At 48.9% G+C, this 14,291-nt stretch overlaps 6 non-coding genes across 6 annotated transcripts; all 6 read left to right on the top strand.

Moving 5' to 3' along the window:
* The first annotated feature begins 4,059 nt into the window (after positions 1-4,059).
* Positions 4,060-4,130, top strand: Trnag-ccc (transfer RNA glycine (anticodon CCC)). Its single transcript has one exon. It is a non-coding gene; the product is annotated as a tRNA-Gly (tRNA).
* Positions 4,131-4,217: 87 nt separating this feature from the next.
* On the top strand, positions 4,218-4,288 carry Trnag-ccc (transfer RNA glycine (anticodon CCC)). The gene has a single exon. It is a non-coding gene; the product is annotated as a tRNA-Gly (tRNA).
* Positions 4,289-4,377: 89 nt separating this feature from the next.
* On the top strand, positions 4,378-4,448 carry Trnag-ccc (transfer RNA glycine (anticodon CCC)). Its single transcript has one exon. It is a non-coding gene; the product is annotated as a tRNA-Gly (tRNA).
* Positions 4,449-4,530: 82 nt separating this feature from the next.
* On the top strand, positions 4,531-4,601 carry Trnag-ccc (transfer RNA glycine (anticodon CCC)). The gene has a single exon. It is a non-coding gene; the product is annotated as a tRNA-Gly (tRNA).
* Positions 4,602-5,180: 579 nt separating this feature from the next.
* On the top strand, positions 5,181-5,251 carry Trnag-ccc (transfer RNA glycine (anticodon CCC)). Its single transcript has one exon. It is a non-coding gene; the product is annotated as a tRNA-Gly (tRNA).
* Positions 5,252-10,202: 4,951 nt separating this feature from the next.
* On the top strand, positions 10,203-10,273 carry Trnag-acc (transfer RNA glycine (anticodon ACC)). The gene has a single exon. It is a non-coding gene; the product is annotated as a tRNA-Gly (tRNA).
* Positions 10,274-14,291: the final 4,018 nt, after the last annotated feature.

Raw genomic sequence — 14,291 nt, 5'->3', positions numbered from 1 at the left:
TCAGCAGCCACGAGCGCGTCAAGAATTGCTTCATGGGAGACATTATCATAAGCACCCCTCACGTCTAAAAATAGCACTACCGAGATGCGTTTGGATGATTTTTGTTGTTGAATCGACGACACGAGATCAATGAAGTTGTCAACCGACGAACGACCACGTCGAAAACCTGTCATCGCGTCTGGATAAACATTGTAATGTTCAAGAAACCACTCGAGGCGCGTGAGGATCACCCTTTCCATCAACTTGCCAACGCAGCTGGCGAGAGCAATAGGCCGATAGGATTTCAGTTCAAGGGGCAACTTCCTTGCTTTAAGATTGGTACAAGACGGCTACGCTTCCACTCAGGGGGAACAACACCGTCACTCCATGAGACATTGAGATGATGCAGCATGATCTCGCGTGCTTCATGATCAAGGTGGCGGAGAGCAGCATATGTTACGTTGTCGGGTCCGGGCGAAGAGGAACGCCTGCAAATGGCTAAAGCAGCCTCCATTTCTTCCATGGAGAAAAGTTCGTCTATTGCCGAAATTGCATGGGGGAACTTGGTACAATTCAAGATCCTTTTGTAGCATTTTGTCGCTTAAATTTCCGCACAAAAGTCTTCTCCAACATCTACTTCTCGACAGCCTTGGTGGAGAGCCATTGCCTTAAAGGGGTGGCGTTGCTGAGGAAAAGAGCGAAGGCCCTGGAGAGTTCGCCATACGCGAGAGAATGCTTTGCCGGGGTCCGAAGTCAGAGCGAGCAGGTGACCATGAGAAACAGCGCGCTGCAGCATGCATCGCGTCCGCAATCACAAGCTCTATGCTACGTGCAAGGCCTCTCTGGCATTCGGCGTTCACCGAGGCTTGAAATGCGGGTCAATCAATCGTTCGAGAGACCATAGGGGAAATCATATTGTTTAGACCTTTGATGGCAACGTAAGTAGGAACCTTCTGCGCGTTTCCAAGTCAGTAAACCAGTAGACGCTCGAAGTAAGGCATCGCGACACCAAATTAAGGTCTAGGCAGCTGCTATACGACGACCCTTTCAAGAATGTTGGACTGCCGTCGTTCAAAAGGCAGATGTCATGGTCCGAAGCAAAAGATACAAGAGTCTGACCTCTTGAATTGGTTCTTAATTGTACTTCCCCATAGTGGGTGATGAGCATTAAAATCTCCTGTGATGATCCAAGGACTGGAGGTCGACGTCAAAACATTTCCAAGGCTTGTGTAGTCTAAACGGCTTGATGGGGAAATGTAGCCTGCGACGAGTGTGAAGGAGAGACTTCTTCTTTATGCTAAGGCACACATACTGGTTGTCGTCATGAGGAGGCACGGCCTGGGCCACGTAGGTGAGCTCTTTGCGAACATAAACGAGGACCTTGCTGATTTTGTCACACGTGGCGGAGGTAAAAGCTTCGTTTCCTGATAATCTGAGGATATTTTTCACGTTTGGTTCACAGATGACTAGCACCGGAAACCGATTTACATATACAAATTGGCGAAAATCAGAAATACGTGATATCAGGCCTCTCGCATTCCACTGAAGAATTGAGACATTCTTGACGTCTTCTTGAAAAGGTCGCCTCTGCAGAAGTGGGCGAGCCATGTTTCTAACGTAAGCTTTCAAGTACAGGAGCGAGAGCATCCAATACTTGTAAAGCGCATCCAGCAGTCAAAGTTTGCGCATTTCCCAAAAGTGTGCGAATCGCAGCTATTAATGACTTCAGCAGAATAACCACCTGCACATTCTGTTCAGGCAACTTGTCGGAAGCAAGAGGTACGTTCGATGAAGGAGACGTACGTCGCTCAAGCTCAGCAGGTGGGCGTGCATTTGGCAGTGCAGGCCAGGGAAAGTCATAAGCACTTTTCTGGGCTTCTTTGTCAATCAATACATTGCGTCTGGTCTCGCGCAAGGACTGCTGTTTGTCAATTCGAGATGATGACGCTGCTGGACTAGATTGGCGCTGTGGGGGGTTTGTCGCGTTCTTTGGGGAACGTCTGCGGTGGCGGCGGGAGCGTCGTTGTTTCACAGAAACGGCTGCTTCCCGGTGCGTAGAGCCTTCCCTTACTATCTCCTTAAGAATACTCTACTCCTTGATCCGGGGGCAAGCTCTCGATGTGGCTTCATGAGATCCCTTGCAGTTTCAGCACTTAAATTCAGTTGCTTGGCAGGATTCCGTGGTGTGGAACCCAGCGCAGCGTGCACATACTGCAGCGTGATTACAAACACCTCTGACGTGACCCAACCGAAGGCACGTGTGGCACTGCAGAGGTTTCGGATTGAACGGCTTCACGGGGTGGCGAAAATGGCCAACCTTGACATTAGATGGGATGGTGTCGCCCTTGAAGACTATCTTCACACACCGTGAATTGCCAATCCGAGATACCTGGATGATGGTACTATCAGGAGTGGCTGTCTTGACTAGGATAGGCAAGTCTTCATACGGTATTGCTACATCTACGTCATAGATGACGCCTGTTGCTGTATCCTTGTCGACAGGAATGTGGGAGTGCACTTTGATCCTGTTCAGATCGGTTACTGTACGCAAGATGTCAAACGCGGTTGCATGCACGAGATCTACGGCTAGAAAGTTCTTGCGAGTGTTAATTCTTATGTCGGTGATTTCATTGGGAACTAATCTTTCAAGGAAGGCGGAGACAGCTTGCCTATTCAGATGCCGCAGATTGTCCGAGGAAACCACCGGCATGAAGAGTATGGCGGGGGCTCGAGGACGGCTCATGTTCTGCACTGTAGATGTACTTGAAGGCGAAGGTGTCCTGAGGCTCCTCCACTTCGCCTTGCGGCTTCGTACGGATTCGAAGCCATCTTCGGAGTCTTCTCCGCTGGCCGAGTAGAGTTCCGTGCTGTCACTGGCAGCATCGTCCATTTCACTGTTACGCTTCCGCGACGGCATCGCGGAACGCGAGGCCAGGTCGGGAGAGAACCGGGCAGGTGTCGACGTTCATCACTGCCGGCGGGGGACCGAAGTCCCGTAGCTAAACAGCGAAAAAAACTGAAAATCAGCAGGATACGGGAAAGCACCAGTCAACTAGAGACACACTTCGTCGCCTTCCCAAATGTCAGAGTGTAGTGAAATCCCTAGTAGGTACACATCAGACATGCGGTATTTGGAGTAGGACTATTTTCACAAATATACACACAGCGCGAAGCATACTTGAATGCTGCGATTTGATGGAAGATCGTGTAGCCATGCTACAACTGGATTTAGCCAAAGCTTTTGATAGGGTGTCGCACGAGATCCTGCTTCTGCTTCTTGAATACGTGAATGTCGGAATAGTCATTTTGGACGGGATGAAAATGGTTTATGATGGTTGTACAACAAACCTAATTATCAGCAACAGACTCAGCATACGAATTCCAGTACTGTCTAGGATAAAACAATGGTGTCCGATGTCAGCCTTGCTTTTCGCTCTTTATTTAGAACCTTTGTGTTTAAAGTTAATTCATAGCCTTAGTATTCGCGGATACACGTTTTTTTTTTTTGGCAGAGAAATAAAAGTGTTAGCATACGCTGAAGATATAGCAGTGTTCTGTCGCGATAAGCAAACCATTGCAGAAGTAGTGAAGGAAGCCCAATCTTTTTGTAGTGCTTCCGGTAGTGCCATAAGTTTGTCAAAGTGTTTAGCTAGGTTTTTGGCACGGGAATTGGCAAGATACGCCAGAATTGTTTTGCAGAATGCAGTGGAGTGTGTTACCCGGCACTTATCTTGGGGTTCCACTCGGCAACTACCGAGAGCCAGTAGAAGACTGGACGAATGAGAGGGACAGAATGAAAGAAACTAACAAATGGGGAGGCGACAACATTTCGATGTTTGCAAGAGCCAAAGTGTTAATATGTTTTTAGTAGATAAAGTGTTTTATGTCTTGCAGGTGCTATGCATGAGCCGATCTTCAGTTCCAAAAATACACAGAGTGTTTGCGGAATTTATTTGGGGTTCGGTATGGGAACGCACGAGCAGATTTACTTTGTTTCACTCATTGAGCAACGGCGGACTCAGATTAACACATTTGTTTTTCAAGCAACTTGTGTCGAGATTTGTTTTCTTTCGTACCGACGCGCCGCTGGTGTAGTGGTATCATGCAAGATTCCCATTCTTGCGTCCCGGGTTCGATTCCCGGGCGGCGCAGTCTTCTTTTTTCTTCGCCATGCTCATTTATTGTTCTTTTTCTTTCTTTATTATTGACACTCTTCTTATTATGAGCGATGTACCGACGCGCCGCTGGTGTAGTGGTATCATGCAAGATTCCCATTCTTGCGTCCCGGGTTCGATTCCCGGGCTGCGCAGTCTTCTTTTTTCTTCGCCATGCTCATTTATAGTTCTTTTTTTCTTTCTTTATTATTGACACTCTTCATATTATGAGCGATGTACCGACGCGCCGCTGGTGTAGTGGTATCATGCAAGATTCCCATTCTTGCGTCCCGGGTTCGATTCCCGGGCGGCGCAGTCTTCTTTCGCCATGCTCATTTATAGTTCTTTTTTCTTTCTTTATTATTGACACTCTTCTTATTATGAGCGATGTACCGATGCGCCGCTGGTGTAGTGGTATCATGCAAGATTCCCATTCTTGCGTCCCGGGTTCGGTTCCCGGGCGGCGCAGTCTTCTTTTTTCTTCGCCATGCTCATTTATAGTTCTTTTTTCTTTCTTTATTATTGACACTCTTCTTATTATGAGCGATGTACCGACGCGCCGCTGGTGTAGTACCTGCGTGAAGTGGTGCTGGCGTATAGGATGTTGAATGTGCGTTTTTCGCAGCAGTATCTGTCGACTGTTACAAAGAAAAAATTGTACAGAGATCTAGTGGACACGATGCTACCTGTACCTTTGTACCGTTCGCCACACCGTGGAGGCCCCGGACAGGACGTTTTAAAAAGAGTCAAGAAAATGCCAGTACGGCCATCAACCAAGTCTTTCTTTTTCAAATTACATAAAAACACACTTCCCGTTAAGACCTGGCTTCATAGCAAGGGTATTTTCATCCCCTGGACAACCGACTGCTTCTTATGTAAAAAACCAGAAACAATAGAACATGTTTTCCTAGATTGCTGGGACCCGATCTTTCACTGGGACGTTCTTCAGAGAACGCTGATTGTTGTTCAGAGAACGCTGATGCTCATTTATTGTTCCTTTTCTTTCTTTATTATTGACACTCTTCTTATTATGAGCGGTGTACCGACGCGCCGCTGGTGTAGTAGTATCATGCAAGATTCCCATTCTTGCGTCCCGGGTTCGATTCCCGGGCGGCGCAGTCTTCTTTTTTCTTCGCCATGCTCATTTATTGTTCTTTTTCTTTCTTTATTATTGACACTCTTCTTATTATGAGCGATGTATCGACGCGCCGCTGGTGTAGTCATTTCTGCTTCCGGCCACCGAGCGTGACGGTTCGTAGGATCATGGCCTCTTCAAGGGCAGCGACAGCGGTCACTTTTGCCCGCGGTAACAGGACCAACGACGATGACAACGAATATCCGTTTATTCTGCCTCAACTGCCCCAAGGACGAGTGGCGATTAATACCGTGTTTTTGCACGGTGATGTGCGTGCCAGACCTTACAAATTCGAGGATTTTAGAGACGCCCTGCTGCCGACAGGCTTGCTGCCGGAGGTGCTATGCATAGGGGCGTACCAGATTAACCACGTCTGGGCGGTGACCCTCAAGGATGCGACCGCCACAAAACGACTGGTGGCCCACAAGGAGCTCCAGGTGAAGGGACGACGGTGCGTCATCGTCGACCCACAGGACCAGCAGGTGAAGCTTAGGCTTCACTGGCTTCTGTACGGCGTGGCCAATGAGGACATCCGGACGGCGTTCGCGGCTTTCGGCAAGGTGGAGGAGGTAAGCCGGGAGAGGTGGCGCGTCCAAGGCATGGGGGACAAGGCGTCAACCACCAGGACCGTGCTGCTGAAGCTGAAGAGCGGCGTTAAAGTGGAGGACCTTCCACATCAGGTCCGCGTCGGCGGAGAGTTGGCCTTGGTAGTTGTTCCCGGCCGGCCCATGCAGTGCTTGCGTTGCCAGGGCACGGGACACGTCCGCCGTGAATGTAAAGTCCCCCGCTGTTCACGGTGCAGACGTTTCGGCCACGTGGACGCTGACTGCGTGAAATCCTACGCCGCCGTGACGGGCCCTGCTGCGACTGACGTTGCGGCGGAGCACGTCATGGACGTGGTGGAGGCGGAGGACGCTGCGAAAGGAGCCGGAGACCCGGTACCACTACCGACAGACAGTGCTGCGTTGGACGTAAATGCAGACGTCAAGGTGGCTAAGGCCGCTGCGAAGCCGAGTACGTCGGCACAAGTCGCGAATGCAGAGGAGCAGGTGACGGGGGGCGTTAGTGAAGACGCACCCTTTGACGACACGGCGGCAATGGAACAAGACGAGGGAATCAACGACGGCAACCGGACTACGACTCCCGCTCCAGTCAAGCGACCCCACGACGAGACAAAGGACCGAGAGGAGGGTGCAACGAGTTCCAGCGAGGGTCCGCCGACAAAGACGCCTCTTGGGAGGCGATTAGGCTTCAAGGCAAAGCCCAACATCCCGCCGGAGAGAACGCCTGGCGACAAAGCGCCTCCCACGATCAACGCCGGCAAGCCGAAAGGTCCCGGAGGCGGCTAGCCGAGGGCTAGTCGTGAAAGGTAAGCACCATGCTCCTGGGCCTACCTCATTCTTTAGTACAGCATGGCACCTGAACCGTCTCTCAGTATTGCCACACTAAACGTGCGAGGCTTGGCGGCTAGCCGTAGGCAAAGTCAAGTCCTACGGTTGGTCACTGACCACGACATAGACGTTCTAGCTGTCCAGGAGACCAAGGTAGACGGGGAGGAGGAGACCGGGAGCATGGTGCGGCGTTTCACGTCTAGATATTATGCGGTCGTGAGCCACGCGGTAGGGACGTACGCTGGATGTGTCCTGTTGGTTAAGAAGTTATGAGAACTGGTTGTTCAAAGTGTGTTTTCATGTCAGTCAGGAAGGATTGTTATGTGCGATTTTGTTTATTGTGAAGTTGAATTCCGAGTCATATGCATATATGCGCCGAATGGTGTAGAAGAACGTGCATTATTTTTTTCCAATCTTTTTCAGTATATTAGCAGTGAAAAGTGCATGCTTTTGTTGGGGGATTTCAACTGTGTTTTGAGTGCTCGGGATAGATCGAATAATGCTCGTATCCGCGTTAAAAGCAGTCATATATTGTCTAGGCTGATTAGTGAAAGTGAACTAGACGATGTATGTGAGTGTCTGGAGGGGGAGAGGGAAGTGATGTATACGCGATTTCAAGGCAGTAGCCATGCGCGGTTAGACCACTTGTACATGTCACAGGAAATGATTCCAAAGTGCCACAGTTATTCTGTTGCACCTGTGTCGTTCTCCGACCACTGCTTGGTGATGTGTACCATAGGAATGAAGAAGAAGAGTCAATCTTTCAACTGGGACCAATGGAAAATGAATGTCATACTACTAAAAGACGCGCCATTTGTAGACGCAATTCATGAGGCCGTTATGGAATTAAGCGATGAATGTATTGAAACAATAGCAGAGAAATGGGAATGGTTCAAACAGAAGGTAAAAATGAAAGCAATAGAAAGATCGAGCTGCTTAAAGTGTGAGAGGGAAATGAAAGAACGACACTTACGAAAGATACTTAATCAGCTGACAGCGCTGGAGTGCGAAGAGCCAGGGGCGTATAAGGAAGATATGCGAACCATTAAAGAACAAATTGAACAGTTGGACAAAGCACGCTATCAAGGTGCGATTCTGCGTGCAAGAGCAAACGCATTAGTAGCGGTGGAGACGCCCACCAAAAGGGCACTTGGACTTGAAAAAGCTCATGGTCGACGTAATCATGTCGATAAGATCTCGTGGAACGGCACGCTTGTCGACGATAATAAGAGCATAGGCTGAGCGTTTTTAGACAATTACCAGTCACTGTTGGCATATCAGGAAGCCAATGTAGATGAGTTCAAAAAGGTTTTTCTCAGTCGCATGCCGCGATTGAGTGACGACACGAAGGACCTATTAGAAGGCAATATCAGAGAGCACGAAGTCGAAAAAGCAATAAATGATTTAAACAATGGCAAATCACCCGGACCTGACGGTCTCAGCGCATGTTTTTATAAAGCCTTCAAGAAAGAACTGTCGCCCCTGCTAACAGACCTGTTTAACGCTGCGTATGTGAACAAAGCTTTGCCGCCTTCTTTTGGTAAAGCGCATACCATCTTGATACCTAAGAGTGACAAAGCGGAGAAACTTAAGCTCGTGACATCTTATAGGCCGATATCTTTAACCAATGTAGACTATAAGATTTTCATGAAGGTTTTGGCAGCCAGACTTCAAAGCGTCATCAAAGAAATAGTTGCAGACCACCAAACGTGTGGGATCAAAGGGAGGTCAATTTTTTCGAATATTCACACGATGCGGTGCGTGCTCGAGTGCTGTGACATCACTTACGACGGCGTCGCAGTGCTCCAGCTTGACCTCGAGAAAGCGTTTGACTGTGTGTCTCATGATATTTTGTTTGCCATTCTGGATCACGTTAATGTAGGTGCCATCATCACTGAGGGAGTGGCGTTGGCGTATCAGAACTGCACAACACGCTTAATTGTGAATAAATCATTGGGGGCCCCCATTAACGTCATGCGTTCTGTGCGTCAAGGCTGCCCCCTCAGTCCTATTTTGTTTGCAATTTATATAGAAACGATGTGTTTGGCAATAATTGAGAACGAGCAAATACGAGGTTATAGCTTGGCAGCCACAGAAGTCAAGCTCCTGGCATATGCAGATGATATAGCCGTGTGTTGTACAAACAGAGAAAGTGTAACAGAAACGATACGCGTTGTGAAGCAGTATTGTGATGTGACGGGCAGTAAAGTGAACTGGGGTAAGTCCCTAGGTTTGTGGCACGGAGAGTGGTCTTCGGCCCCGGACAACTTTGCGAATGTGAGCTGGGTGAAAATCCCTACCAAGTATCTCGGTGTTCCCATGGACAGTTACAAACATAGCGAGGGATACTGGACGAACCAAATAAAAGAAACAAGAGAAAAAGCAGACAGGTGGAAAGGCATCAACCTGTCCATTTTCGCAAGGGCAACTGTATGTAATATGTTTTTCATTACGAAGTTGTGGTACGTCATGCAGACGCTGTTTTGTTCAAGGGTAAACGTGCAAAGGTTGCACAGAGTGTTCGCCGTTTTTATCTGGGACTCCAACTGGGAAAGATGTAGCCGAACAAACCTGTTCAGGCGGGTGAAGGAAGGGGGGCTGGGCTTGGCGCATCTTTTTGTACGACAGCTTGTCAATAGATTTTTGTTTTTTTCGGGATGTGCGCGATCCATTTCTGCGTACGGTATTACAGCTCAGGTTAAGAGCCGCTTTGCCGGCACTCATTGTTAGCACCAACAGTATGCCAGGAACGATTCGCGGCTATCTAAAAGAAGTTGTTGATAGTGTGCGCTTTCTTTCTCTGCGTTTTTCTTTCGATTATTTATCTGGCGTGAAAAGAAAGACGTTATATAGAGATGTATGCGATATTGTATTCCCAGTGCCATTGTACAGAGCGGTATACAGTGGAGGACCAGGACAGGATGTCCTTAAACGGGTGAAAAGAATGGAGGTGCCTACTGGGGTAAAAACATTCTTTTTTAGGCTACACTCAGGAACACTGTCAGTGAAAACATTCATGGAAGAACGTGGCTTCCTTGTACCATGGGGCTGATATTGCTTGATCTGCAAGCAACCTGAAACCATAGATCATGTGTTCTTGAATTGCTGGGAAGGTGTCTACTTCTGGGACGTCCTAAAACGGACAATGAAGAAGGATTTTCCATTGAGTCCGCATGGGATAAGGTACCTAGCGATAAACAATGAGGACGGAGTTCCATACGATTTAATAATGCTCCAGGGCCTCCACTGTTTAGGGCGGGCGAGGATGGCTGGGTACCATTGCGACCCAGACGCTAGGCCTGCACGCATTTATTTTCGAGAGAGTATGTCTCGCTTTATTGCAATAAAGAAAACACAAGATTGTGTACACGATTGGCTGTCGAGGCTAGAGCCTTTGACAGCTTTAAAAGAATTTTAGATAGACAACGCCAGTCCATGACATGGCTTTTCTGTTTTTTCAATATGTTTTGTAGTTATTTTTGTGCTATTGTTCTCTAGTGTGTGCTCTGTAAATTGTCAAAGACCGGCAATAAAAAAAAAAAAGCGCCGCTGGTGTAGTGGTATCATGCAAGATTACCATTCTTGCGTCCCGGGTTCGATTCCCGGGTGGCGCAGTCTTCTTTTTTCTTCGCTATACTCATTTATAGTTCTTTTTTCTTTCTTTATTATTGACACTCTTCTTATTATGAGCGATGTACCGACGCGCCGCTGGTGTAGTATTCGGCTTTCTGCCGCGCTAGCGAGCGGACGTGTCGAACATGAGCTCCATAGGAGCGGCTTCAGCGGCCCAGCAGGGCCGCGGTAACAGGAATTTTGGTTCAGAAGACCCGGAATATCAAGTTTTGCTGCCTCAACTGCCTACAGGTCGGATTGGTTTAAATACATTGTTTTTACATGCCGATGTGCGTGCCAGGCCGTATCGGGTGGAGCATTTCCGCGACGCACTGGCTAGCTTAGGCCTACTGCCGGATGTTATCGCCCTAGGGGCGTATCAAATGAGCCACGTTTGAGCAGGGACTTTCTAGAGCGATGAAGGTGTGAAAAGGCTTGCAAGCGCCAAGGAAGTAAAAGTTAATGAACATCGGTGCATCGTGGTTGATCCAACCAACCAGGCCGTGCGGCTGAAGCTGCATTGGATGTTGCACAACGTGACGGACGAGGACATACGCATGGGACTTTCACCGTTCGGGAAGGTCACGGACGTCTTCCGGGAGAAATGGCGTGTCCACGGAGTGCAAGATAAAGCATCGTCAACGCGTTCGGTGTCGTTGGTTTTGAAGACGGGTATGACCGTGGAAGACCTGCCTCATCAACTTCGTGTCGCTGGTGAGCAGACCTTAGTTGTTGTACCAGGCAGAGCACCACTTTGCCTGAAATGCCAAAACACCGGTCATGTTCGACGTGACTGTCGCGTCCCGAGATGTGCAGTTTGCCGTCGCTACGGCCATGACGAGACGGAGTGTGTTAAGACCTACGCGTCCGTAACGGGACCGGCGCTTCGGGAGGACGTGGCCGATCTGTTAATGGATGAAGCTGACGTGGATGAGTCTTTCCGCGCGCAATCTCTGCCGGCCGACACAGTTGCCAGGCCCACTGAGCAGGCTTCCATAGCCTCGAAGGTGGCAACTGTGGTTACTGATCAGAAAACTGCAGTACAGACAAGTGACGAAAAAGGCAAAGAAGAAACGGCCATAGAACTCGCCACTTCCGGGGCGAGTACAGCAGAGCATGGGCCAGCAACTGCAATGATGGACGTCGCAGACCCGAGTGCCAACTGTGCGGCTACGAAGAGAGCAAGGGACGTAACGAGCACCCAGGAGGAGTACTTGGACAACGAGACCCAAGACGAACCGCCGCAGAAAACCCAGGCGAGTCGTCGGGCGTCCATTCGCCCGAAACCGAACATCTCGCCGGACAGACGGACGGCGGCAGAACCGCCTACCTAGGACCTGGAGCCTACGGGGGCGCCCGGACTAGCGACGTCAAGAGATGGGTGCCACTTCAGAATTAGCCTACGCGTACACCGTAAAGGTACGCGTGTGGTTAGAGCGGCTTTTCGTTGAGCATTTGTTTTTGGAAAGTTTTTTACAAAGTGTTGTGATGGTTTGTTTTCCAGCGGCACCTTGCGATCGGCTTGCTTATACAGACTAATGGCGGTGAAATTAGAGACAGCATTGAGAGTGGCCACTTTAAATGTTCGTGGCCTCGGAGCGCGAAGGAGACAGTATCAACTCAGTCGCTTGTGTATGGAGAAGGAACTCGATGTTGTCGCTTTACAAGAAACTAAGGTCGAAACTCAAGAGCAGACCGATCGCATGGTGACGCCTTTCACGGCGCATTACAATGTGTGCGTATGCCATGCTAATGGTACATCAGGCGGGTGCGCGTTGCTTATACGGAAGTGTGCTGGCATTATTGAAGAAAGTGTAACTGTATGTCAAACTGGCCGCATGCTCATTGTCGATTTTCTTTTTCTGGAGCGTCGTGGCGGCTCATATGCGTTTATGCGCCGAACATTGTGAATGACCGATTGTTGTATTTTGAGTATATAGAGCAGCATCTAAAGTGTGACCGCTACATCATATTTCTTGGTGATTTTAATTGTGTGTGTTCTGCGGAAGATCGAATCAGAGGGGAACATGTTCGTGACAAAAGTGCTCTCTTTTTGAGCTCACTAATTGACGACCACAACTTAGAAGATGTGGGTCAAATTTACACTGACGGTACGATTCCGCAGTACACGCACATTCAAGGAAACAGCCCAGCAAGGCTGGACAGAGTGTATGTTTCACTAGATTTGATCCCCCTTTGTAACAGTTATAATGTCACACCACTATCGTTCACGGATCATAGTTTAGTGAGCTTCGTGATGGGGGCAAAAGTTAAAAGAACACGATTCAACTCGAACACGTGGAAATTCAACGAAAAGCTGCTTGATGATGAGCCATTTGTGCGCAGAGTAAAGGAAAAGATATTAGACTTGATGACAAACAAGCATGACAATTTTATGGCTGCATGGGAAGAATTTAAGGTCCAAGTTAAGTTCATTGCGATCGAAAAAGGAAGCAGCCGCCAGCATGAAGAACTGCAGAAACAAAGAGAGCTGCAAAGACAGCTAGAATTTCTTTTGAGCGTACAAAATACGGTTCATGATCAGGTTGCGGAAAATGTAAAGAAAGTAAGACATGAGCTGGAAGTTATTGACGCAGAGCGATACAAAGCTGGAGTTATACGTGCTCGGAGCGAACGGTTATGGATGGGTTAAAATTATGGGGTTTTACGTGCCAAAACCAGTTCTGATTATGAGGCACGCCGTAGTGGGGGACTCCGGAAATTTGGACCACCTGGGGTTCTTTAACGTGCACCTAAATCTAAGTACACGGGTGTTTTCGCATTTCGCCCCCATCGAAATGCGGCCGCCGTGGCCGGGATTCGATCCCGCGACCTCGTGCTCAGCAGCCCAACACCATAGCCACTGAGCAACCACGGCGGGTATGGATGGGTGAGATGCCAAACAAACGCGCAATGAGCGATGAAAAGCGGCATGCGTCAAGAAACGAGATTAAGCAGATACGTTTTCAAAACGAGGTGACGTCAGAAGCTGCCTTAATCGAGAGAGCCTTCGTTGAGCATTATTGGGAATTGTACGGCAATGGGGCTCGCTCTGGACTAGGCTTCGACAGCGAATTCATGAGCGAAATGCCAAGGTTGGAAGACGGTGTTAGAGAAAGCCTTGAAACGCCAATAAGTGTACCCGAGATTGAAAGGGCGATAGATGAGTTGCCGTCAGGAAAGTCGCCATGTCCAGATGGCCTAGGCGCCAAGTTTTACAAATCATTCAGTCAAGAGTTTTCCTGTATCTTGCACAGACTACTCTCAGAAGCGTATGAATTTAAAAAAGTGCCACCCTCATTTCGCATGTCACACGTAGTGTTGATTCCTAAAACCGATGACCGGGAAAAGCTTCTTTTAGTAGGTTCATACAGACCGATAAGTCTGACCAACACAGATTACAAAATCTTTATGAAAGTACTGGCTGGACGATTCCAAAGCGTGATTAAGGAGCTTGTAGGGCCACACCAGACGTGTGGCATTAAAGGCCGCACAATTTTCACCAACACCCACATTGCAAGGAATGTGCTAAAATGTTGTGATGACATTGGGGGTCGGGTGGCGATGTTGCAACTCGACCTTGCGAAGGCCTTCGACCGGGTGTCACATGAGGTGCTTTTCTCTATACTGAAGCACTGCAATGTTGGGAACATCATTTTAGAGGGCGTTAAAATGGCTTATGAAGAGTGTTCAACGCAGATTGTAATTAATAAATGCCTTAGTTCGAAGGTGCCAGTCCGCTCGTCTGTACAAGGCTGTCCTTTGTCTCCATTGCTTTTTGCCGTATGCCTCGAACCTTTTTGTATGGCAGTCATCCATGATGTAAACATACGTGGTTTTAGGCTGCAGGCCGCTGCTGCCTGCTTCGCCCCCGAGCTCTCGGCGCAGAGCCAATGCCGTGTCTTGCACGCGGTGTCCTCCACGCATGCCGAGCTGGCGGCCATCGACCTGGCGGCCAAACTGCTGTACCAGCGGCGGGTTGCACGGGCGGCCATCCTGACCGACTCACGGGCGGCGCTC

The sequence above is a fragment of the Dermacentor silvarum genome, chromosome 1 (assembly GCF_013339745.2).
Source record: "Dermacentor silvarum isolate Dsil-2018 chromosome 1, BIME_Dsil_1.4, whole genome shotgun sequence".
In the NCBI taxonomy this organism is placed as follows: domain Eukaryota; kingdom Metazoa; phylum Arthropoda; class Arachnida; order Ixodida; family Ixodidae; genus Dermacentor; species Dermacentor silvarum.
The sequence above is the reverse complement of the archived record's forward strand: the minus strand, read 5'-3'. Positions and strand labels throughout refer to the sequence as shown.